This window comes from Pongo pygmaeus, chromosome 21, assembly GCF_028885625.2.
Source record: "Pongo pygmaeus isolate AG05252 chromosome 21, NHGRI_mPonPyg2-v2.0_pri, whole genome shotgun sequence".
NCBI lineage: Eukaryota > Metazoa > Chordata > Mammalia > Primates > Hominidae > Pongo > Pongo pygmaeus.
In genome coordinates this window covers 50,136,789-50,164,396 of record NC_072394.2, presented here as the reverse complement: position 1 = coordinate 50,164,396, position 27,608 = coordinate 50,136,789, and the positions used below count along the sequence as shown (strand labels likewise).

Below are 27,608 nucleotides of genomic sequence, written 5' to 3'. Positions count from 1 at the left end.
GCGGGCGCCTGTAATCCCAGCTACTCAGGAGGCTGAGGCAGGAGAATCACTTGAACTTGGAAGGCAGAGGTTGCAGTAAGCTGAGATCGCGCTACTGCACTCCAGACTGGGCGGCAACAGCAAAACTCTGTCTCCAAAAAATATATATATATATATCAGGTATTCCGCCTGCCTCAGCCTTCCAAAGTGCTGGGATTACAGGCGTGAGCCACCGTGCCCAGCAATATCATCATGTTATGAAGACCTTCATCTTCTCTCTTTTTTTTTTTGGTTTTGTTTTTTGAGACAGAGTCTCACTCTGTCGCCCAGCCTGGAGTGCAGTGGCGCAATCTCCACTCACTGCAACTTCCGCCTCCCAGGTTCAAGCGATTCTCCTGCCTCAGCCTCATGAGTAGCTGGGATTACAGGTGCCTGCCAACACACCAGGCTAATTGTTTTGTATTTTTAATAGAGACGAGATCTCACCATGTTGGCCAGGCTGGTTTCGAACTCCTGACCTCAAGTGATCTGCCCACCTAGGCCTCCCAAAGTGCTAGGATTACAGGCATGAGCCACTGCACCTGGCCAAGACTTTCATCTTCTAATCTGACTGGTTATCACACATCTTGAGTGGTGTAGTAGCAGTTAGCAGGTAACTAAAAGGTTCCGTAATGTAGAATCTGATCCGTCAGTCATAGAAAATTAAAGCTGGAAAGAACCTGAGATTATGTGTAAAACAAGTGAACTGGTCATTATGAGGAAAATGATGCCAAGATGAGACTACTACTCTTCCTAGTTCCCATCTGGCAACATGTATATCCAAGGCAAAATTAACAAATGTTGATTTTTATACATAAGGCAATACAAACCTAAAAACAATTCACTTAAGTTGTTTGGTTTTTAAGTAATCATTGTTTTATAAGATTTCTATGAATTTGGTTCATATTTTAATTAGAAGGCATGAATGCAGAATTTATAATTAAAATGTTTACCTTTAAACTTTAGAAATTTAATTTCAAAATAAACTGAAGGAGAAATATAAACACGGGTATAACACCTAAGAATGTCATTCTTATGCCAGTAATTCTTTTTCCATACTAATTCTCTTATAAGGTTATAACAGAACTTTAGAAACTAGAATTTTAGGAAAATGTTTATATAAAGGCACTTGATAATTATCCTGGCTTAGTAATGCTTTCATTCCTTTACCAAACTTTATAATGTTCTTATTTTAACTAACATGACACAAAAACTGGTTTAAAAAATTTTCATGAAGTTAAATCCATCAACTTGGCCAGGCGCGGTGGCTCACGTCTGTAATCCTAGCACTTTGGGAGGCCGAGGCAGGCGGATCACGAGGTCAGGAGATTGAGACCATCCTGGCTAACATGGTGAAACCCCATCTCTACTAAAAATACAAAAAAAATTAGCCGGGCATGGTGGTGGGCGCCTGTAGTCCCAGCTACTTGGGAGGCTGAGGCAGGAGAATGGCGTGAACCCGGGAGGTGGAGTTTGCAGTGAGCCGAGATCACGCCACTGCACTCCAGCCTGGGCGACAGAGCGAGACTCTGTCTCAAAAAAAAAAAAAAAAAAAAAAAAAAATCCATCAACTCAAGAGGAGGTACTCCAAAGAGTTAATTTCCAAGACAACGAATGATACTGCAGTCTGGGATTCCAAAGTCTTGATTTTAAAACGTCTGTGGTGGCCAGGTGCAGTGGCTCAGGCCTGTAGTCCCAGCACTTTGGGAGGCCGAGGCGGGTGGATCACCTGAGGTCAGGAGGTCAAGACCAGCCTGGCCAACATGGTGAAACCCCAACTCTACAAAATACAAAACATTAGTCGGGTGTGGTGGCAGACACCTGTAACCCCAGCTACTTGAGAGGCTAAGGCAGGAAAATCGCTTGAACCTGGGAGGCAGAGGTTGTAGTGAGAGGAGATCACACTACTGCACTCCAGCCTGGGCAACAAGAGCAAAACTCTGTCTCAAAAAAACAGTCTGTCATTAGAATTAAATTTTTCTGTTGAGTAACCACAGACATACTTTCACTGCTGGAGGAATGTCATCTAAAAAGATTAGTTCAAGGTATTACTGACTTCAGGATACTTAAATTCTTCAACTGAAAATCTTTTTTTAAATGAGAAGAACTTCAATTTTCTGCAATTTGACAATGTTGTTAATTAAGTAGTATCCCCTACCAGGACCACCACTCACACCAGTTACAGTATGAACATTTTAAATGACAGCAACTTATTAGAAGATAAAGATCACGGCATTATGGAAAGAAAATGGTCTGTAGTTTGTAAACAATCAAGTTAGGTTCTAATTTCAGTTGTGCCACAAACTAGGTATATAACTTTGATAAACCTGTTACCTTTTCTGAAGCCTCTATCAACCCCAACACAGGGCTGTAGGAATGAAATAAGAGGTAAAAGTATTTCATTGTTGAATAGTGCTTAGAAATTGAGTTGGCAGAAAAAGTCACTGAACTTGAAGGGATATCAAATGAATTATCCAATTTGAAGAAGAGAAAGAAAGAAGACTGAAGAAAAATGGTTAGAACCTTAATGACTTATAAACATATCAAATGGTCGGCTAGGCGTGGTGGCTCACACCTGTAATCCCAGCACTTTGGGAGGCTGAGGCAGATGGATCACCCGAGGTCAGGAGTTCAAGATCAGCCTGGCCAACAGGGCGAAACCCCATCTCTACTAAAAATACAAAAAAATTAGCCGGGTGTGGTGGCAAGCACCTGTAATCCCAGCTACTCAGGAGGCTGAGGCAGGAGAATCGCTTGAATCCGGGAGGCGGAGGTTGCAGTGAGCCAAAAGAGCGCCATTGCACTCCAGCCTGGGGTACAAGAACAAAACTCCGCCTCAAGAAAAAAGAAAATCAAATGGCCTGGCAAGTATGATTGGAGTCCCAGAGGAAGGCGAATTAAATTGAAGCAGAAAAATTACTTGAAGAATGGCCAAAACTTTCCATATTTGATGAAAACACAAATTTACAAATCCAAGAAGCTCAAAGAATACCATGCAGGATAAATACAAAGAAAACTAGACCTAAATACATAGTCAAAATATTTTAAACCAAACATAAAAAGAAAATCTTAGAAGTAGCCACAAGAAAAAAAAGACCACACATACTGAGAACAAGATTAAAAATCAACTCTTCAAAAAAAAAGGGGAGGAGGTTACAACACCATAGAACAACATCTTTAAAGTGCTGAAATAAAAAAAATCATCAACCCAGAATTTTCTATCCAGTGAACCAAACCTTCAAAAATAGGGTGAAATAAAGAAATTTTCAGATAAATAAAAGTTGAGACAATTACTGATAAACAGTTCTGGAAATGAAATTATATCCTTCAGGCCAAAGGGAAAGGAGCATCAGATGAAAATGCACATCAATAAAGATGAACGAAGAGTACCAGAAATGTCTTACTGTCAAATGGGTGATGGCTTCTGCTACTCTCTGATGCTTCCCTTGAGGACTCGTATGCTATAATTTGTCTTCAAAGGACAGTCGAAGATTCTCATGGAAAAGACTGTACAAAGTACCTTTAAATCTTGATAATTTATGAAACACTCTGGGCAATGAACTACTGAGCTAACATTTTTAAATTTTAAAACTATACTAAAGGACAAAATGTCTAGGTATCTTAAACATCCAAGCAGACAACTTAAAAGTGACTACAGAATAAGACTAAGAAAAACAGAATTAACTGCATAGGACTAAATGAACTAGTGAGAGAAATTTAACCAGTTGTTTCAGACTACGGTTTTTTTCTTTTGTTTTTTTTTTGTTGTTGTTTTTTGTTTTTTGTCTTGAGACACAATCTTACTCTGTTTCCCAGGCTGGAGTGCAATGGTGCGATCTTGGCTCACTGCAGCCTCTGCCCCCTGGGGTTCAAGTGATTCTTGTGCCTCAGCCTCCCGAGTAGCTGGGATTACAGGCACCCGCCACCAACCCCAGCTAATTTTTATGTTTTAGTAGACCATGTTGGTCAGGCTGGTCTTGAACTCCTGACCTCAGGTGATCCACCTGCCTCAGCCTCCCAAAGTGCTGGGATTACAGATATGAGCCACCATGCCCAGCCGTTTTTTGTTTTGAGGCAGCGTCTTGGTCTCTTGCCCAGGATGGAGTGCGATGGTGCGATCACGGCTCACTGAGGCATCAGCTTCCCAACGTCAAGCGATCCTCCTTCCTCAGCCTCCCCAGCAGCTGGGACCACAGGCATGTGCCACTATGCCCAGTTAATGTTTTATGTTTTATTTTTGTCGAGACGGGGTCTTACTATATTGCCCAGGCTGGTGTTATTTTTTAATATTCTGTTGTCTGATGGCTATATGAGGAAGCCCTTTTCCTTTCTTCTTCATCTACCTCTAGCTCACAATTTAATATATTATGCTTTCGTAGGAAAATTTTTAAATGGCATTTGAGTGCGGTGGCGCATGCCTGTAGTCCTAGCTACTCAGGAGGTTGAGGCAGGACTGCTTGAGTCCAGGAATTCAAGATTGCAATGAGCCACAATCATACCACTGCACTCCAGGCAGGTCAAGAGAGTGAGACCCGACCTCAAAATAAAGTAAAAACTAAGTCTTTTTTTTCATGTTAATAACGTTATTTGCATAGGCTTAATCAAATTCCGTCAAGACAAAGGTAAATAAAATTTACCAGGATAACTGGACAAATCATTGTACAATCTAGGTCATATACTATGTGTTAAAATTAAGAATATAATGATATAATGTCATATAATTATAATATAACGGTATGACAAGTCCACCACTATAACAAAGATAGTAGGGCAGGACACAGTGGCTCACACCTGTAATCCCAGCACCAACACTTTGGGAAACCAATGCAGGGGGATTATTTGAGCCCAGGAGTTCAAGACCAGCCTAGGTAATATAGTGATACCTCACTTCCACACAAAATTTTAAATAAACATCTTATAAATTAAAAAATTTTTAAAAAAGAAAACAAAGATTTTACATTATACAAGAAGTCAATGCTTATGGGCCTGGTAACTGTTCTTGGTTTAAAGGGACTAGCTTCACAGATGGAAGGTCACTTAGTGGCAGTCAATGACTCAGTAAATTTAGGGAACCTGAACAAGAGATGACTTCATCCAAATTTATAAGTATTCCAAGTGAAATCTGGTGGAGAAGGTATTGTATTTGTTTCCTAGTTTCAGGATAAAAGAACAAATAAAAGAGACTTTAAAAGTTCAAGTCAGCCAGGTGCAGTGGCTCATGCCTATAATCCCAGAACTTTGGGAGGTCAAGGAGGGTGGATCACCTGAGTCAGGAGCTCAAGACCAACCTGGACAACACGGCAAAACCCCATCACTACTTAAAAAAAAAAAAAAATTAGCTGGGCTTAGTAGCGGGCACCTGTAATCCCAGCTACTCGGGAGGCTAGGGCAGGAGAATCACTTGAACCAGGGAGGCAGAGGTTGCAGTGAGCTGAGAGTGCGCCACTGCATGTCAGCCTGAGTGACAGAGCGAGACTCCATCTCAAAAAAATAAATAAATAAAGTCCTATAATCAGATAACGTATATGGGCATGAGGATGGCACTGAATAGAGGCCAGAAAAGAGACTATGGCAAATATAATCAATTAATCAAGTTACCAAAGCAAACCAAGAAAAAAGGAACATCTTTTCTACAAATAGCCCTGGAAGTGGATATCTATAATTTAATCAAAAGTTGGTCCTCTGGCCGGGCGCAATGGCTTACACCTATAACTTACTCCCAAGCACTTTGGGAGGCCGAGGCGAGTGGATCACCTGAGGTCAGGAGTTTGAAACCAGCCTGGCCAACATGGTGAAAACCTGTCTCTACTAAAAAAAATACAAAAACTAGACGGGCGTGGTGTTGGGCACTTGTAGTCCCAGATACTTGGGAGGCTGAGACAGGAGAATCTCTTGAACCCGGGAGGCAGAGGTTGCAGTGAGCCGAGATTGCACCACTGTATTCCAGCCTGAGAGACAAGAGCCAAATTCAATCTTTAAAAGAAAAAAAAGTTATATTTTATGTTCTGTAAATTTTACTACAATTAAAATAAAATGAATGGGAAAGATCTCTTTGGCATGATAGGGCATTATTTCCAAGAGGTATCAGTTAAGTAGGAAAAAAAGCAAAGTGCAAAAGAGTATATATAGTACACTATCTTTTGTATAAAAAGATAAATAAAACATACAGATACCATCAAAAAAAAGAAACGGGAAGGATAAGACAGAAAACATTTAAGTCGGTTACCTAAGAAAACTGAAGAAAAATGGCATGGAAGGGATACAAAAGCAATGTATGCCTTTTGTATAATTTTGACTTTTGAAAGCATGTTATTATTCTACATATTACAAAAATAAAAATCAGAATGGGAGGCAGCATAAGTAAACAAGTAAATAAACTTAATTTTGTTTCAAATGAATACCTTAACTAGTTTATACGGAAAGTAAGGTGGGAAGTAAAAGTGGGGTGGAGGTCGGGCGTGGTGGCTCACTCCTGTAATCCCAGCACCTTGGGAGGCAGAGGCGGGCGGATCCCCTGACCTCAGGAGTTGGAGACCAGCCTGGGCAACGTGGTGAGACCCTGTCTGTATTAAAGATACAAAAATTAGCTGGGCATGGTGGCACGCACCTGTAGTTGCAGCTACTCAGGAGGCTGAGACAGAAGAATTCCTTGAACCCAGAAGGCAGAGGTTGCAGTGAGCCAAGATCGCATCACTGCACTCCAGCCTGAGCAACAGAGCGAGACTGTCTCAAAAAAAAAAAAAAAGGGTGGAGAAACGGTATGGAGGGCTAATCCAAGCAATTTAAATTTTAACTGTTTACTCTCGGTCTTGGGTAAAATTGGGAGGTGGAGAAGAATTATAGACAAATGCTCCACTCATTTTCAGTTTGTTTATTGCAGTGCAATGAAAAAACCAATTCTGAAATTATTTTAGATGTATTAGAGGATTAGGCAAATGAGTAAATGTACTAAGGTTGAGAGTCAGGATTCCCACATAATAAGAAGGGACATAAAAATAAAAAATGAAGTACAAAGAACCCTGTAGACATGGAATAAAGACGTACATACTGATATAAGCTCATGATTTCTAAAATATGTATATGTATGTTTCAATGAACACATGCGCAGTCAGCCCTCTGTATCATGGATTCTGCATCCACGGATCAAAAATACTCAAAAAATAAATTTAAAAAAAATACAACAATAAAATACAAATTAAAAAATACAGTTTAACAACAACCTACACAGTAGTTACACTGTGTTAGATTCTTATAAGTAATCTAGAGACGACTTAAAGCACACAAGAAATTGAACATGTGTTATATGCAAATACAATTGCTACTTTATAGTTTAAAGAACTTGAGCATCAGCAGATTTTGGTGCACACAAAGGGTCTTAGACCCAATCACCCTCAGATACGAAGGGATGACTGTATGAGTATGTATATGTACACGTATGTGTAGAAGCATAGAAGCATGCATATTATTTCCTAGCTCTATCCACTAAAAAGGCCAAGATGAGAAAACAGCCCAGAAGTAGTGAGGACACCTAGCACTCAGAGATCTTGGTCTCTAAAACTTTTATTCCCCACAAGGACACAGCGGCCCACTTACAGGAGCTTCACTAGCCAAACTTCTAGGACAATTTGAGCACTAAAATAATTAAGCAGGGTAAGTGAATCGTAAACCATTCAAAAGATAGGAATTCATGAATCCATCACCAATACATAGGGCTACTGATTATGGAATACGGCCAAGATCTGACGGGTAATGTGAAAGGAATGCTGGAAAGAAAAAAATGACCATTTTGCAATCATCACAATAAAAAGCTGGATCAGACAAGAGTCAATGAATGCTAAATCTAGAAGAAACCGTGAAAAGAATCAGAATATCTGCATTGTTTCCCCACAGGCTGCTTATTGCTTGGCAAAAGAGAGGGTGAAAAAACCATACAGTGGAGAAATCTGGCAACACCTTGGCCAAGGGATCAAAATTTGCATCACAATAAGGGACAGATGGACGTCATATGACTCCATCTCAGAGTATCACATTGCCGATGCAGTATTCCTGCCAAGAATCCATAACATCTTAATCTAATCACAAGGAAATTTCAGACCAACATAAAATGAAGAACATCTCCATTGAACAGAGTAAGGGGGTTAGGGAAGGGTTGTGTTCTCGAAAATGCCAATGTCATAAAAGATAAAGACAGGCTGTGAAAATATCCCAGGAAAAAGGAGGCCAAAGAGAAATAATAACTGAATGCAGAACCTGACCCCAGACTAGAGTCTATACAGGAAGCATAGAAAATGCTACAACAGACTTTCTTAGGTCAATTGACAAAACTGGAATATGGGCGATAGATTTCATCCATGTCCATTTATGAAGTTATTAACTGTACCATGGTTATATAAGAGAATGACCCTATTTGTAGGACTACAACAGAAGTATTAGGGGAAAGAAGCATAACATATGTAACACCCTCAAATGGTAAAAAAAAAAAAAAAAAAAAAAAAAAAAAAAAAAAAAAAAAAAAAAATTGTGTGTGTGTTTATGTGTGTAGAAAAAGAGAAAAAAGAGTAGGACAGCACAAATACAAATAATAAAGCAAGTGGATAAGTCTGGATAAAGGATATCCAGATGTTCTTTATACTATATTTTTGTAACTTTTGTAAATGTATACTTCCAAATAAAAGGTATTTAAAAAAAAAAAAAAAATTGGCCGAGCACAGTGGTTCACACCTGTAATCCCAGCACTTTGGGAGGCCAAGGTGGGTAGATCACCTAAGGTCAGGAGTTCAAGACCAGCCTGGTCAACATGGTGAAACCCCGTCTCTACTAAAAATACAAAATTAGCCGGGCAAGGTGGCGGGTGCCTGTAATCCCAGCTACTCGGGAGGCTGAGGCAGGAGAATCACTTGACCCTGGAAGTGGAAGTTGCAGTGAAACAAGATCGCGCCATTGCACTCCAAGCTGGGTAACAAACTCTGTCTCAAAAAAAAAAAAAAAAAACCTGTGGAGATAGTTCTCTGCCATGTTCAGAAGAATGGGTATATATCACAATTAACTGAGGGATTTTATAGGGAAATTGCAAGACCTAAGGCTGGTAACTTGGATAGGTTCTCAGATAAAGTACCATTTGAAATATCAGAGAAGGGAGTGTGTACTTTTTTCTTCTGTAAGCCAAGGAAAGGTAGCACAAAACTTAGAGCACAACATAAGCTTGGCTAAAAGTATACATTTAGGAAAATCTAGCAAAATTTTAAGTGAGTGGACAAGGAAGCAGTAGAGACAAGGACAAACACCCTCATGAAATTATGGGGTCTTGGCCTCGGAAGCTAAAATTAGGAACAGAAAGTGGAACAAATACAAGACACATGAAAATAGAAAGCCAGATAAAGCCTGCTCACCAAATGAATCAGAATGCGGTGGGATTCAAAGACAACTCAGATTGCAAACCTAGCTAACCAAGAGAATGATGGGATTACTAAAAGAAATTTAGCTAAGCAAAGCATGATTGCTTTCTCGGCAACCAGACGGCTTTTTCTATTCTCATTTTTCCTATTCTGATGTAATATTAAAAGTTAAGAAAAGGGGCCAGGCGCAGTGGCTCACGCCTATAATCCCAGCACTTTAGGCCAAGGCAGGCACATCACTTGAGGCCAGGAGTTTCAGCCTGGCCAACATGGTGAAATCCCATCTCTACCAAAAATACAAAACTTAGCCAGATGTGGCTGTGCATGCCTGTAATCCCAGCTACTTGGGAGGCTGAGGTATGAGAATTGCTTGAATCCAGGAGGCAGAAGCTGCAGTAAGCCGAGATCACACCACTGCACTCCAGCCTGGGTGACAGAGGGAGACTCTGTCTCAAAAAAGAAAAAAAAAGTTAAGGAAGGGGTTAGATGGAAATGTTATTTGCCAGCACAAGCAATCTGGGGAAATTTGTCTTCACAAGGCGAAATAGCAAATATAAGTTAGGCTAATTCAGATGTTTGACTAAATGCCATTAAAATATTCACATATAAGGAGGGGGAATTTCTTCTCTTCCCCCAAAATTATGTTTGTATATATGTATATACATATATACGGATACCATAACCCCTTGTACAACACATTTGAACTGCACTTGTTCTGTTATATGCAGATTTTTCTCTATTTCTGCCATGCCTAAGACAGTAGGACCAACATTTCCTCTTCTTTCTCCTCCTCCTCCTCAAGCCTACTCAACCTCACGAAAAGAATGCAGACCTTTATGATGATCCACTTAATGAATAATATATATATTTTCTCTTCCTTATGACTTCTTTTTTTTTTTTTTTTTTTTTCCGAGATGAAGTCTTGCTCTGTTGCCCAGGCTGGAGTGCAGTGGCATGATCTCAGCTCACTACAGCCTCCACCTCCAAGGTTCAAGTGATTCTCCTGCCTCAGCTTTTCGAGTAGCTGGGATTACAGGTACACGCCACCACGCCCAGCTAATTTTTGTATTTTTAGTAGAGACGGAGTTTCACCATGTTGGCCAGGCTGGTCTCAAACTCCTAACCTCAGGTGATCCACCCACCTTGGCCTCCCAAAGTGCTGGGATTACAGGCATGTGCCACCGCATCCGGCCATGTCTTTCCTTTTTATTTATTTACTTATTTTCTAGAGACAAGGTTTCATACTGTTGCCCATGCTGAAGTGTAGTGGTGCAGTCATAGCTCACTGCAGCTTCAAACTCCTGAGATCAAGCAATCTCCCACCTCAGCCTCCCAAGCAGCTAGGACTACAAGCGCACACCACCTTGCTGGCTAATTTTTTGTGTGTTTTGTAGAACTGGGGATGTTACTATGTTGTTTAGGCTGGTCTCCAACTCCTGGCCTCAAGTGATCCTCCCACCTCCAGTCCCCAAAGTGCTAGGATCATAGTTGTGGGCATATGAGTGAGCCACCACGTCCAGCCTCCTTAAAATTTTCTCCTTTTTTCTATTTCTTCTTTTTGGAGACAGGGTTTCATTCTGTTGCCCAGGCTAGAGTGCAGTGGCACAATGCACAGCTCAGGCGCAGCCTCAACCGCATGGGCACAGGCAATCCTCCCACCTCAGTGTCTCTAGTGCTAGGGACTAAGGCACAGGCCACTATGTCTGGCTAGTTTTTGCATTTTCTGTAGAGATGGGGTTTCACTCTGTTGCCCAGACTGTTCTCAAACTCCTGGACTCAGGTGATCTAACCACCTCAGCCTCTCAAAGTGCTAGGATTATAAACATGAGTCACTGCACTTGGCCATAATTTTCTTAATAACATTTTCTTTTCTCTAGCTTACTTTATTGTAAGAATACAGGATATATGTAACATACAAAATATGTGTTAATCAGCTGTTTATATTAACAGTAAGGCTTCTAGGCAAGAGGAGGCTATTAGTAGTTAAGTTTGGGGGGAGTCGAAAGTTCTGCACATTTTTTACTGAACAAGGGGTCAGTGTCCCCAGTCCTCAGTTGTTCAAGGGCCAACTGTATATACACATACGTATTCACTCAAGTACTCTAAGCGTATTCATTTAATAATCATTAAAGAGAAAAACATGAAGCATAAATAGTTTTAATTAAATCATAAATTAAAGAGGAGGGTAGTATCTTCAGAAGGTTGAAGACAAAAAATTACAAAGGATCAAATCAAAGTAAAGCTGAATTACCTGGCTAACCAGTCAAAGGATGTTCAAGCAGTTTATTTTTATTGGTCTCTGAGTCCACCATCCAGCAAGTATTTTGATCCTGAGGACAAAAAAAAGAGGAGGGATTGAATTTTATTGTCTTTTCTTCATTTAAGCATTATGACTAGTCACCCACAAATTAAGTCTTCCAGCCGGGTGTGGTGGCTCACACCTGTAATCCCAGCACTTTGGGAGGCAAGGCGGGCAGATCACTTGAGGTCAGGAGTTCAAGGCTGGCCTGGCCAACGTGGCAAAACCCCAACTCTACTAAAAATACAGAAATTAGCTGGGCAACATGGCACCCGCCTGTAATCCCAACTACTCAGGAGGCTGAAGCAGGAGAATCACTTGAACCTGGGAGGCAGAGGTTGCAGTGACCCGAGACTATGCCACTGCACTCCGGCCAGGGTGACAGAGCGAGACTCTCTCTCAAAAAAATTAAGTCTTCCCATCTTTCCCTTCCCTGGATATATGAAACAAACAAAAGCTATCAAGTACAACACCCCTTCCTAAGAATTTGAGTAGATGTCTTATTGTTAAAGCCATATAATCACTACTTCTGTTTGAAAAGTCAAGCATAGGGCCAGGCGCAGTGGCTCATGCCTATAATCCCAGAACTTTGAAAGGCTGAGGTAGGAGGACCGCTTGAGGCCAGGAGTTCAAGATCAGCCTGAGCAACATAGCAAGATACCATCTCCACACACAAAAAAATAAAAATTAAAAAACAAAAGTCAGGGCCAGGCGTAGTGGCTCATGCCTCTAATTCCAGCACTTTGGGAGGCCAAGGTGGGGGATCACATGAGGTCAGGAGTTTGAGACCAGCCTAGTCAACATGGTGAAACCCTGTATCTACTAAAAATACAAAAAATTAGTTTGGCGTGATGGCATGCGCCTGTAGTCCAGCTACTCGGGAGGCTGAGGCAGGAGAATCGCCTGAACCAGGGAAGCAGAGGTTACAGTGACCCAAGACCATGCCATTGAGCTCTAGCCTGGGCAACAAAAGCAAAACTCCATCTCAAAAATAAATAAATTAATTAATTAATTAATTAAAATAAAAGTCAGGCATAGCATATATAATACATACTCTGTCACAGTTTGTAAAAATGGATAATGCAAAGTGGAGGTGGTGGAGACCAGTTCCGAATCTTGAAAAGCGATCAAAACAGATGGGTACTCTGAACTTGTGGGGGTATTCATTTGTCCAAAATGAGTGCTCAACAGAGAATAAAGACAACATTAATACCCTGGCAGAAGCAAATGCTTAAATGCCCTAGTCCAAAAATTATCAGATGAGGGAGGGATAGATAAAGCCAACAAGCAAAGGCCAGAGGAAAGGCTCAGATGTTTTCTTGCCTTCTATAAAAAGATGCATTTTGACCACCAAAACAAAATATTAGCAAAGAAATGAGAGACCACTCTTCAAACTAATCTGCAATAAAACACATGAACATATAAACAGCAGGCTTTTGCACTTGAAGAAATGGCGTGCAGGTTCTGCTGCAATAAATAAGTGAGCCAGTAAGAACATTCACTTTACCTTATGAATTTCCAAATTTTACAATAAAGCAACAATATGATTGCCACTAATTCCAATGGTATCGAACCAAGATAACAACAATAATTATGACCTAAAGTTAATAGCTTTCATGCTGGAATTGGTAGATCTGTTGGTATGGGGGAAAGGAAAAATGATATATTCACAAGTTACAAGTAACAAACATATTATAGCCATGGACATTCCACGTAGTGTAGTCTGCAGACAGTATATGGGGAGAGCCAACCACAATCTAGCTGCATTGTGGAAAGGTCTGTTGTGCTTCTGAAACTAAAATTAGAGGGGAGAAAATCAGTGAGCAGGGAATGGGAGGCACATTACTTGTGGCTCACAAAGGAAAAAGAAAACTCTAGGTAGTGCCGGGTGACTATCCCTTATGCAAAATGCTTGGAAGCATAAGTGTCTCAGATTTCTTTTTCAGATTTTTTAAATATTTGCATATGCATACTGAGATATCTAGGGGAAGAAACCCAAGTCCAAACATAAAATTCATTTATGTTACTTATACACACAGCCTGAAGGTAATTTTATATAATATTTTTAATAATTTTGTGCACCAAAGTTGTAGCTTTTTTTTCTTTTTGAGACAGGATCTCACTCTGTGCCCAGGCTGGCTGGAGTGTGGTGGTATGGTCACGGCTCACCTCAGCCTTGACCTCCAAGGCTCAAACAATACTCCCACATCAACTACCCAAGGAGCTGGGACTACAGGCACACACCATCATACCCAGCTAATTTTTATATTTTTTGTAGAGACAGGGTTTCACCATGTTGCCCACGTTGGCCTTGAACTCCTGAGCTCAAGTGATCTGTCTGCCTCGGCCTCCCAAAGTGTTGGGATTACAGGTGTGAGCCACCGTACCGGACCGAATGTTATGTTTTTTAACTTGAATTTTTATGCTATCCAATTTAATTCGTGTAAGATGAAGGGAGAAAAGGTAGGGAGAACTTCTGTAAAGAACCTCTAAGATCTTCTGGCCCTGTTTTAAATCAGGTTTCACTTCTAAAATGGTTCTCTTATGTTTTTTCCTTTATTAGGAAAGAGGAAGGAGGGTCATGGGGTGGGGTTAGCACCTAATGAACAAAAGAGGTGGGATAAGGAAAGGATTTTTTGGGGGGGTGGGGGTAGGGGATGGAGTTCCACTCTGTTGCACAGGCTGGAGTGCAGTGGGGCATGATCTCGGCTCACTGCAATCTCTGCCTCCCAGGTTAAAGCGATTCTCCTGCCTCAGCCTCCCAAGTAGCTGGGATTACAGGTGCATGCCACCATGCCCAGCTCATTTTTGTAGAGACAGGGTTTCGCTACGTTGGCCAGGCTGGTATCGAACTCCTGACCTCAAGAAATCTGCCCACCTCGGCCTCCCAAAGTGCTGGGATTACAGGCATGAGCCACCGTGCCCGGCCAGGAAAGGAATTTGAGTCAGAAAGTATCTAGTAGCATAATGGACCTAGGATACAATTGCTGCTGCCTAGTGTAGAAGGTGGTAAGAGGGCCTAGATTAATACTCCAGTGTTATAGTGCTGGTTTTCGTACTTCTCAAAGGAATGTTGACCCCGCCAATCTGCACCCTTGGACCCAAATGTTAACTGCTGGACCCCCAGGTGGAAGATCATGTAAAGTCAGCATGCCCAGATGAACAAAGAATGAAACCATGGGTGGAATCTGAATGATCAAACTGAGGAACAGCGAATGAATAAGAGCAGACACCACATGGCAAGACAGAATATGCAACCAAATCAAGCCTCGACATCACCGCAAGGCAGGATCCATTCCGATCACACCTCATTACTCTCCAAATATAAAACCTACACCCAAACTCTAGTTCAGAGAGGCAGATTTGAGCCCAACTCCTGTCTCCTTACACAGCAGCCTTACAATAAACTTTTCTTCCTACAAAAACTTGGTGCTTAGTGTTCAGCCTTCCATTGCATACACAGGAAAATACACCCAGTTCAGCTCAGTAACACAAAGACAAGCCAGGTACAAAATTCTCCCCTCCGAGGAAGTGTATAATTAAACCAGAGAGATTCGCAAATAGTCACAGAACAATGATTGGCTTGCCTACCAAGAACCTGGAAAGGAGTACTACTATACACCAGGATCCTGCAAGTATAGAACTGTTAGTAAATTTGCTGGTGAGTTAAACTTGTCTGGAAAAAAGATTCCGCAAAGGCAACAATCCTAGCAGATTTCTTAGGACAGTATTTTTTTTTCTTTATCAAAAACAAGATTATCCCTTTTCACAATTCAGATTTTAGTCAATCACACATACAAAAACCAAATCATACTGACATAAAACTAAACGTGAGAAGTTCCAGAAACATTAGACATCTGAGAAGGTAACAGGGACAGGGACATTAAATTTTCTAGTAGAATTAATGGTTTACTGATGACACCTACATTACCAAAACCTGCATCACCAGGCCAGGCATGGCAGCGCACACCTGTAATGCCAGCTACTCAGGAGGCTGAGGCAGGAAGATTGCTTGAGCTCAGGAATCTGAGTCCATCTTGGACAACATGGCCCCAGTTTTAGGTTTTTATTTTAAACCTTCATCACCAGAGACCTAAAAGGACGTGAGGGGAAATCAAACATCAAATTAAGCCTTGTTAATAGCTAGTCTGAGAATATATGCCTCAAAGCCAGAACAAAAAATAAAACTGGGGAGAGGAGTTGATACACAGGAAAATCCAAACTATATAATATATAATGCTTGGAAACACCAACAGGGCAAAAAGCAGCCACTGAATATTATAAACATGTTTTTCTTTTACTGTTGAACATGAAAAGGGGCAAGGATTCTATAATTAATCATATTAAACCCATTGTTCTTTCCAAGCTCCCACTGGCACTGCTCCCAGGATCTCCTTCCTCACTTCCCTAAAATAATAGAAAAGGGGAGCCACTGTCATTGGGAAAAGCTAGCCGTTGCTCAATAATCTTCAAAGTACTACACAGTAGACTAGGTCACCAAATGAATTTCAGGTTAAAGGCTGCAAAATATTAGTGTTAAATTTGACGTCAAAATCCAACACTTTTGCAGTTGGGATTATTTATCAAGTGATAAATATCTTTGATCAAAACTCTAACCATAGGTTTCACTTGCAACAATCAACTACAGCTAATCTGTAGCTATAATGAAAGGAGAAGACCAAATGCAAGTTGAAAATCATATGAACATTTCAAGTTATATAAAATGGGGCTAGGTGCAGTGGCTCATATCTGTAATCCTAGCACTTTGGGAGGCCGAGGTGGGCAGATCACCTGAGGTCAGGAGTTCGAGACCAGCCTGGCCAACATGGCTAAACCCCATCTCTACTACAAATACAAAAAGTAGCTGGGTGTGGTGGCGGGCGCCTGTAGTTCCAGCTACTCGGGAGGCTGAGGCAGGAGAATCGCTTGAACACCATAGGCAGAGGTTGCAGTGAGCTGAGATCACACCACTGCACTCCAGCCTGGGCAACAGAGCAAGACTCTGTCTTAAAAAATAATAATAATAAAGTTATATAAAATGGTACCACTTTTTCTGAGCTATATAAACTTAACTCAGTTTAAGAATTTTTTTTTCCCATTACTTAGTCCATTATTGTATGTTCAATTAAGTAAAAATGTATTTGCTTCCCAGGAGAACATTGGTAAGACATTTATTACAATCTTTTTTAAATGCTATATCTTCTTGATAAGGGAGTGGGGGACAAGGAATTATTTCAAATTACAGCATCTGCATGTCTAGTAAAATAAAGATAGGTATTACCACATATCTTGTGATATATACTAGAAAGAATCAAGCTGACTTATAATTTATTCTACATATTTAATAAATTAAACATTTAGTTCTATATGGAATCAGCCTGAAAATTCATAATAACGCAGTGAAAACAGACGCCTTGGCTTCTGAAAACCTAGATTTTGTAAAGTCCTGCTTCTTGAAATGATCTTGTGTTAGATTTTAATTCGATTTCAATTAAATGCTTGCTGTGTATCTATTAGAATCAGGCACTGCACTGGCACTTGGAAATAAGCAAATCACAGTCGCTGCCATCAATTAATTAGGAAAAGGGAAGCAGGTATAAACAGACACTAAAGTTCCTAAAATGAAAGCTATGTTCATTCAGTAAGCATCTGCTAAGCATCAATGTGCCACATTGTGCTAGACACCATGGATAAAAGGAAGAATTAAAAAGACCAGAGTCCCATGAGAGTATAAGGAAAGAATAGTGAAAAACTACCCTGCCTTTTTCATGAGGTTGTTAACTGTTCAACACTATTTACATGTGAAAGCAAGACAAATCCAAAAGCATTTATCTCAGCCAAAGGGGGAGGTATTAATTGTACAATTTCTGCAGTTATGTCCAGAGTTGTCATAACCAAAATGCCATTTGAGTTTCTTTATAATAAAAAGGCAAAGGACAAAAAAACTTCTATGAAATGGCCATTTGTGTAAAAATTACATAGGGATACAGGAAACATAAATGGGGTAAAGGTAGCTAAAACTGAAAACTTATTTTTAATTCAAGACATCCATGAAATTATGCCATACATTTTTGCTTATACAACGATACTATCCACTGATGAACAATGGAATTAGCTAGCCTAAATTTTTTTAAATTAGCTTTAGATTAAGGAGAAAACTTAAAAATCTGGTTGGCAGATTAGTATAAAAGGCCTGATATCTTTGGATGAGTTGAAGTTACCAATGGTTACCAAAACAGGCATGCAAGCAAGCCCCTTGCTTGCGCTTGTTCTGCCTCTCTCTCCCCGCCACTTTGGAAAAACTGCATGCAGTGCTGCAGGATCACACAAAATAAATACAGGAAAGAGGGTGGGAGAGTTGGGTGGGGAAGTGAGCAAAGCTCTGGGCTCCACCAGTGGAAGGCGTTCCACAAGAATTGCCACAGGGTCAAAAGTTTACAGTGGTTTCAATTTCACCTTTTAGCAGCCAATCAGGAAACACAGGCTGCATGCTGACCCCTCGGGCTGCAAATGAACATTAACTCATTGGCTACCAGGATTGCACATTTTCCTTTTCTTATAAGGCTTTCCCTTCTTTTTATTTTTTTTTAAGGACAGGGGAGTGGAGAAGGCAAAGAACACGGTAAGTTCAAGGTGACAATTTTATTCAAGACAATATATTTTAAACAGGTGTTTGAGGGGAGAAATGATCGAGTAATCATCTTCTTTCTTCTTGAAATCTGAGTTTCTTTAGCCTGTAGTAGCTAACAAACCAATTATTAATGCTAGTATCAAGACAAAGAATGAATTTAGGCAGGTAAAGGAGATGGATTTTCCTCCACGAGGCTGCAATTCTATGAACAATTTATAGGATGGTAAAAAGATAATACTGGTTGTGTATCCAGTAAATGCTTTAAAAGTAACTCAGATAATACAGACATCTAACTGAAGGATTTGCCTATACCCCAATTTTTTTATTTGTATAGATTCCCTACTCTCTCCTCAAACCATTACTATACACAGGCAATGTTCCTCTATCCTTTTCATAATGTGGATCCACAGAAATGCAAGCAGAGCTCCTAAGGTTTAAATTTTCTTTTCTTATATTTCAGTACCTGGGAGTAACTGTACAATAAACTCAGGAGTGAACCATTTGGCAGTAGGTACAACTGCTCCCTAATTAATTTATGTAAATTTCTTCAAAATGCAGAAACCAATAAACTAATCCATTAAATAATATTTTCAACATTCTATATTTAACATTGAGCAAGGCTAAAATGAAAACCTCTACTACATACACCTTAACTGGACTACATTTAAAAACTAGATGCCTTTGAAGCACCACAGGATAAAAGTGAAATCACTGTATTAACTGCTCTCCTATTAAAATGATTAGTCAAATCCTAAATGAACACACTGTGAATTTGTAGTTAGCAATATTTCTCTCTTTGACACAATAGGTAGTTGAATTTTAACAGACTCATTGACTTAAATTTACCTTTACATTTAGAATACCCTATAGGCACCACCATTGCCTAAGAAAACGATTTCATGTAGGATATTAGCTCTTATCCAAACCAGCAAAGTAAGACACCAGTTATTTCTGAAAACGTGAAAGTAAGCAAATATACAGAAATGTGTTACTTAATATAACTGCTGAAGGGTTCCAAAGTAACTTCAGTCTTTAAAGTTTATATAGCAATATGTCAGTTAAGATAGTAAATAAACTCGATGCTGATAGTTTTTTCTTAATTCAACATTAAAAGAAGTAATTTTCTAGTAACAATTCCCAAGCCTTCATGATTTAAGTTTATGCATATTTGGCAACAAAAAGTCTACTTTAAAATAGACCTAGTTGTTTTTTCAACATGGCTTGCAAAAGCTTTACATATACGTATATATAGATATATAATAAATTGGGGTCTTCTGTATATCTTCTTTTTACAAAATGGCCTCATTTTGAAACAAAATGGATGCGATAAAATTTTACATCAAGTCAGCATGTTAGCAAGAAGCTTTTTTGTGTGTTCTGAATTTGATTAATACAAGCCAAGGTCACTTCCTGAAAGATGCCTAGCACTGCAGCTGCAGGCAAACTAGGCTCTAGCATAAGGCTGGGGGAAGGGAATGGGTGATGGCATTATTATTAACACTCAGACAGGATTCCATCTCCAGCAGCAGCTATTGGGGGAAGAGGGGAGGTTGGGGAAGATCCCAGAGTTCCTAAGTATATTAACATATTTCCATTCCTTAATACTTAAAAATAGAAATGTAATTAAATATATAATGCTGATGTCAAAATTATATCAGATATCCTCACTGCTACAATGTACAAGAACATTTTACATAATACTATGCAAATCATTTAATGCCAGACATTGTGTTGAATGCTGAGTTTACGCTAAAGCATTCAGTTTACACTGAAATAAACTCAACATTCAACACAATGCTAAGCATGACCTGTACTTGCTATGCAAAGCGTATACAAAGGAAGATACAGGCCCTTGAAGAAAACAGAATCAGATTCAAATTTCAAAAACCAAGGGTGGCCTAAAAGTTAATTAAGGTAGAAACTTAAAACACAAAAGCCTATTTTGGAAAATATTTGATAAAGTTTTGTTCTGAAATTCAATTTAAATTTTCATTTTACATAAAATTTTAAATTTTCATTTCACCAACATTAATACAAATATTACTATGCCTCTGTGCTAAAAAAAAAAATCAAAATAAACATAGAAGCAACTAGAAAAAAACCACCTCCCTGAATAATTAATAATGTATTCAGTAGCTACAATGCATAGCTAGGAAACCATAGTAATTACTTTGTTGTACTCTGAGGTTCTTTATACATTTCAGTTCATTGATAAAATACAGGTATAGTCAGGAAATCTACACGTTCCTTGTAATTTTATATATGTTATCTTAGAAAAATTAAATTAATTTTGTATGCCTTTTTCCTATGCACCAAATGGGGGTTATACTTTAACCATGATATTCCACAGAGACAGAGAAGCGGCAAGGCACTGCTGTATTTTTAATGGTTGTATGACAAATGCAAAACGTGGCCTTTTTATCTTGTCTATATGTTCAAAAGTGTTTTCTATTTTTTACACAACTTAATAGCATAATTTTGTCACTCTGTTGTGCTCCTCACCCTTTTTCTGAAGTTTGATTCAGTAATTTCAACAAAAAAAAACTGAACAAATGGTGTTAGATCTCAAGTTCAAACAAACTGACCCCTTGAATTTTTGGAGGTCAATGACTGGCAGGAAAAGGGTTGTTATTTAATAGCCACGGAGCATTCTGTATGTGCAAAGGACTTCTTAAATCATTTTAGGAAAAGGAAGGCAACCAAGTAAAAACATACTGTGAGAAGTCCCTGAATTCAGAGAATCTAATCCCTAGATGTGGCTAAGAAAGGCACTTCAAAAAGATCCCATCACGTGCCTTTGAAATAAGACAAACCTGAAAGACAAAGGGTAAAATTAAATTAGTTTTTCATACTCCCTCTCCCCAAGACACCTGTGGGGCAGTGAAGAGGAATGAATTTTTCCTCAATTTTTCCTGGCCCTACAGGCATACCTCATTTTATTGTGCTTTACAGATATTGCGCTTTTTACAGATTGAGGTTTGTGGCAGCCCTGCTTCAGGTAAGTCTACTGGTGCCAATTTTCCAACAGCATTTGCTCACTTTGTATGCCTCCCTTACATTTTGATGATGCTCCTATTATCTCAAGAAGCTTTTTCATTATTATTTTATCTGTTATGGTGATGTGTAATCAGTGTTGTTTTTTTGTTTGTTTTGTTTTTTTTTTGGGAGACAATAGTCTTGCTCCGTCACCCAGGCTGGAATGCAGTGGCAGGATCTCAGCTCTCAGCTCACTGCAACCTCCGCCTCCCGGGTTCAAGCGATTCTCCTGCCTCAGCCTCCCGAGCAGCTGGGGTTATAGGCACCTGCCAGCACACCTGGCTAATTTTTGTAGTAGAGACAGGGTTTCACCATGTTGGTCAGGCTGGTCTTGAATTCCTGACATCAGGTATCTACCCACCTCAGCCTCCTAAAGTGCTAGGATTACAGGTGTGAACCACCATGCCCAGCCTGCGATCAGTGATCTTCAATGTTACTATTGTTAATTGTTTTGGGGCACCATGCACTGTGCTCATATAAGATGGTGAACTTAATCAGTAAATGCTGTGTATATACTCACTGCTCCAATAGCCATTCCCCATCTCTCTCCCTCTCTTCAGGCCTCCTTATTCCCTGAGACATAACAATATTGAAATAAGTCCAAATAATAACGCTATAGTGGTCTCTAAGTGTTCAAGTAAGTAAAAGGAAGAAACACACATCTCTCACTTTAAGTCAAAAGCTAGAAATGGGCCAGGCATGGTGGTGCATCCCTGTAATTCCAGCACTTTGGGAGGCTGAGCCGGGCAGATGACTTGAAGTCAGGAGCCCGAGAGCAGCCTGACAAACATGGTGAAACCCCATCTCTACTAAAAATATAAAAATTAGCCGGGTCTGGTGGCACACACCTACAATCCCAGCTACTTGGTGGGCTAAGGCAGGAAAATTGCTTGAACCCGGGAGGTGGAAGTTGCAGTGAGCTGAGATCGTGCCACTGCACTCCAGCCTGGGCAACAGAGTGAGACTGTCTCCAAAAAAAAAAAAAAAAAAAAAAAGGGTGTGGGGGGGGAGGCTAGAAATGATTAAGCTTAGTGAGGAAGGCATGTCAAAAAGCTGAGGCTGAAAGCTAGGACTCTTGCACCAAACAGCCAAGCTGTGAATGCAAAGTCACAAGTACCGTTTTTTTTTTCTTTTACTAGATACTGGGTCTTGTTCTATGGCCCAGACTGGGGTGCAGTGGTGCAATCACATCTCACTGCAGCCTTGAACTGCTGGCTGTTCAAGCGATCCCCCTACCTCAGCCTCAGAAAAAGTTATTAAAAGGAAATTAAAAGTGCTACTCCAATAAACACAGGAATAACAAGAAGGTGAAACAGCCTTATTGCTGGTAAGAAGAATGTTTTCAAGGACTGGAAAGATCAAACCAACCACAATATTCCATATGCCAAAGCAAGACCATAACTCTCTTCAATTCTATGAGGACTGAGACAGTTGAGGAAGCCGAAGAAAAGTTAGAAGAGGTTGCTTCATGAGGTTTAAGGAAAGAACCCATCTACATAACATAAAAATGAAAGGGCCAGGTGTAGTGGCTCACACCTGCAATCCCAACACTTTGGGAGGCCAAGGCAGGCAGATCACTTGAGCCCAGGAATTAGAGACCAGCCTGGGCAACATGGTGAAACCCTGTCTCCATAAAGAACAAAAAAATTAGTCGAGCATAGTGGCATGTGCCTGTAGTCCCAGCTACTCAGGAGGCTGAGGTGGAAGGGATTGCTTGAGCCTGGAGGCAGAGGTTGCAGTAAGCCAGGATTGCACCACAGCACTGCAGCCTGCAGCCTGGGTGACAGAGGGAGACCCTGTCTCAAAAAAAAAGAAAAAAAGAATTACACTGAATCTATTCTGCCTGTGCATTATAAATGGAACAATAAAGCCTGAATGACATCTGTTTACAGCATGATTTACTGAATATTTTAGGTCCACTGTTGAGACCTACTGCTCACAAAAAAAAATTCAAAATATTACTGCTGGCAGGTGGATTACTTAAGGGCCAGGAGTTCGAGACCAGCCTGGGCAACATAGTGAAACCTGATCTCTAATAAAAACACAAAAATTAGCTGGGTTTGGTGGTGTGTGCCAGTAGTCCCAGCTACTCTGGAGGCTGAAGCACAAGAATCGCTTGAACACAGGAGGTGGAGGTTACAGTGAGCCAAGATCACGCAACTGCACTCCAGCGTGGGCAACAGAGCAAGAGTCTGTCTCAAAAAAAAAAAAAGAAAGATAAAAAAGAAAATTAGCCGGGCACGGTGGCTCACACCTGTAATCCCAGTACTTTGGGAGGCTGAAGTGAGTGGATCCCCTGAGGTCAGGAGTTCTAGACCTGCCTAGCCAACATGGTGAAACCCTGTCTCTACTAAAAATACAAAAATTAGCCAGGCGTGGTGGCACACGCTTGTAATCCCAGCTACTTGGGAGACTGAGGTAGGAGAATTGCTTGAACTTGGGAGGCACAGGTTGCAGTGAGCTGAGATCGTGCCACCGCACTCCAACCTGGGTGACAGAGCAAGACTCTGTATGGGGGGAAAAAAAAAAAATACATATATATATATATACACACACACACACACACACACGTATATATATATATGTGTGTATATATATTACTGCTCATTAACAGTGCACCTGGTCACCCAAGAGCTCTGATAGCAAGGTACAAAGAGATTAATGTTGTTTTCATGCCCGTTAACACAACATCCATTCTTCATCCCATGGATTATGGAGTAATTCTAACTTTTAAGTATTACTATGTAAGACATATTTCATAAAGTTACAGCTGCTATAGATAATTATTTCTGTGATGGATATGGGCAAAGTGAAATCTTTCTGGTAAAGATTTACCATTCTAGATGCCATTAAGAACATTTCTGATTCATGGGAGGAGGTCAAAATATCAACACAAATAGGAGTTTGAAAGAAGTTGATTCCAACTCTAATGGATGACTTTGAAGGGTTCAGGATTTCAGTGGAGGAAGTAACTGGAAGTGTGGTGGAAATAGGAAAAGACATGGAATCTGAAGATGTGACTGGATTACTGTAACCTCACAATGAAACTTCAACAGATGAGGAGTTTGAGGAGTTGCTCCCCCCTTTTTTGGAGACAGGGTCTTACTCTGTCACCTAGGCTGAAATGCAGTGGCGTACCACAGCTCACTGCAGCCTCAACCACCCACGCTCAAGCAATCCTCCTGCCTCAACTTCCTGAGGAGCTGGGACTACAGGCATGTGCCACCACACCTGGCTAATTTTTGTATTTTTTGTAGAGATGGGGTTTCACCATGTTGCCCAGGCTAGTCTCACACTCCTGGGCTCAAGCAATCCGCCTGCTGGGATTACAGGTGTGAGCCACCACACCCAGCCTTAAGGAGTTGCTTCTTATAGATGACCAAATAAAGTGGTTTCATGAGATGGCATCTACCCCAGTGAAGATTCTGTGAACACTGTTGAAATCATAAAAAAGGACTTAGAATATCACATAAACATAGTTCTTAAAGGAGCAGCAGGGTTTTTTTGTTTTTTTGGGGTTTTTTTGAGACGGAGTCTCGCTCTGTCAACCAGGCTGGAGTGCAGTGGCGTGATCTCAGCTCACTGCAACCTCCGCCTCCCGGGTTCGTGCCATTCTCCTGCCTCAGCCTCCCGAGTAGCTGGGACTACAGGCACCTGCCACCACGTCCAGCTAGTTTTTTGTATTTTTAGTAGAGACGGGGTTTCACCGTGTTAGCCAGGATGGTCTTGATCTCCTGACCTTGTGATCCGCCCTCCTCGGCCTCCCAAAGTGCTGAGATTACAGGCGTGAGCCACTGCGCCCAGCCATGAGCAGCAGGGTTTTGAGAGGATTGACTTTTGTTGTTGCTGTTGTTGAGACAGGGTCTCTCTCCGTCACCCAGGCTGGAGTACAGCGGCACAATCTCAGCTCACTACAACCTCCACCTCCCGAGTTCAAGCAATTCTTGTGCCTCAGCCTCCCAAGTAGCTGAGATTACAGGCGCCTCCACTATGTCTGGTTAATTTTTGTATTTTTAATAGAGACAGGCTTTCACCATGTTAGCCAGGCTGGTCTCAAATTCCCGACCTCAGGTGATCCACCCACCTCAGCCTCCCCAAGTGCTGGGATTACAGGCATGAGCCACTGCATCCAGTCTTTAAAAAAAAAAAATTATTTATTTTTTATTGGGGGATGGTGTGGGGTGGGGAGACAGCGTCTGGCTCTGTTGCCCAGGCTGGAGTGCAGAGGCACAATCTTGGCTCACTGCAACAACTGCCACCCAGGCCCAAGCAGTCCTCCCACCTCAGCCTCCCGGGTAGCTGGGACTACAGGTGCATGCCACCATGCCCAGCTAATTTTTGTAATTTTTTATAGAGATGGGGTCTTGCTATGTTGCCCAGCTTGGTCTCAAACTCCTGGGCTCAAGTGATCCTGGTCTTGAACTCCTGAGCTCAAGTGATCCTTCCGCCTCGGCATGAGAGGCTGTTGGCAGAAGAACTGCTTGAACCCGGAAGGCAGAGGCTATAGTGAGCTGTGATCATGCCCTGCACTCCAGCTTGGGCAACAGAGCAAAACTCTGCCTCAAAAAAAAAAAAAAAAAAAAATTGTTTTAATTTGTCCCAGCCACCCTAGCCTTCATTAACCACCACCCTGATCAGTCAGCATCCATCAATACTGAGGCAAGACCTTCACCCAGCAAGAAGATTAACAGCTTACTAAATGTTAAGATGATCATCAGCAATTTTTAGAAATAATTTTTTTTTTTTTTTTGAGACAGAGTCTGGCTCTGTCACCGAAGCTGGAGTGTGGTGGCACAATATTGGCTCACTGCAGCTTCTGCCTCCCAGGTTCAAGTGATCCTCCCACCTCAGCCTCCCAAGTGGCTGGGATTACCAGCACACACCACCATCCCCGGTTAATTCTTACATCGTTTTGGTAGAGATGGAATCTTGCCATGTTGCCCACGCTGGTCTCACGGAGCTAAAGGGATCCACGTGCCTTAGCTTCCCCAAGTGCTGGGATGGAGCTACCCACCAGGCCACAATCAAGTATTTTTTTAATTAAGGTATATACATTGTTTCTTTAGACATAATGCTACTGCACACTTAATAGAATGGAGTGTAAACATAACTTTTTATCTACTGGGAAACCAAAAAATTAGTGACTCATTTTATCACAATATTCATTTTATCACAGTGGTCTGAGGTATGCCTGTATTTTTTTTTCTTCTACCAAGTGAACTATTCCAAAGATAACAGAAAAAAAGTACAGACTTACAGTAGCTGCCTAGCTTCTTGTCACAGTCTGGCACAACGGAAGTGCCATCATTCCTCCCTGGTTTTATTCAAGTACCCAATGCATTCCTCACTTGTCAAGGAAAGTAAACTCAACTGGAGCCACAGCAGCTTGTTGCCTGGTCTTCTTTCCAGGACCAATGCAGCTTCTGTGCCAAAAATAGAACTTGAAAGGAAATACTGACTATAAAACAAAAGCAAACAAAATAGTGGCCTGTATGTCTTCTTGCTCTGCCAGAGTTGTTTTTAACAAAAGACTTAAAAGCCACCAGGTATGGTGGCTCATGCCTGTAATCCCAACCCTTTGGGAGGCTGGAGGAACACTTGAGGCCAGGAGTTCAAGACCAACCTAGGCAACACAGAAAGACCCCGTCTCTATATAAAGAAAGTAAAATAATTGGCTGGGCGCGGTGGCTCACACTTGTAATCCCAGCACTTTGGGAGGCCAAGGTGGGTGGATCACCTGAGGTCAGGAGTTGGAGACCAGCCTGGCCAACATGGTGAAACCCCGTCTCTACTAAAAATACAAAATATTAGCCAGGCACGGTAGCAGGTACCTGTAATCCCAGCTACTTGTGAGGCTGAGGCAAGAGAATCACTTGAACCCAGGAGGCAGAGGTTGCAGTGAGCCAAGATCATGCCACTGCACTCCAGTCTGGGCAACAACAACGAAACTCAGTCTCAAAAAAGAAAGAAAAGAATTAGCCAGGTGTGATGACATGAACCTTTACTCCCAACTACTCGGGAGGTTGAGGTGAGAGGATCACTTGAGCCCAGGAGTTTGAGGTTGAGTGAGCTGTGATTGCACCACTGCACTGCACTCTAGCCTGGGCAATAGTATAACATCCTAGCTCTTAAAAAAAAAAAAAAAAAAAAAAAAAAAAAAGAAAAGAAAAGAAAGAAAGAAAGAAAAATACTCAAATATTTTATGTTACATCAAACAAAACAAAGTACA

General features: G+C 40.9%; 1 protein-coding gene across 9 annotated transcripts in view; it reads right to left on the bottom strand.

Annotated features, from left to right (window-relative positions):
• The window catches only part of NCOA3 (nuclear receptor coactivator 3), a 157,228-nt gene that overhangs the window by 63,317 nt on the left and 66,303 nt on the right, over positions 1 to 27,608 (bottom strand). For 8 of the 9 annotated variants that reach the window (XM_063659005.1, XM_054466525.2, XM_054466528.2 and 5 more), the window contains exon 2: positions 11,665 to 11,743. The exons of the other annotated variant lie outside the window; for it this stretch is intronic. The gene's annotated coding sequence lies outside the window, so the exon portion shown is untranslated. The remainder of the gene's footprint in view (positions 1 to 11,664; positions 11,744 to 27,608) is intronic. 9 annotated transcript variants of the gene reach the window in all.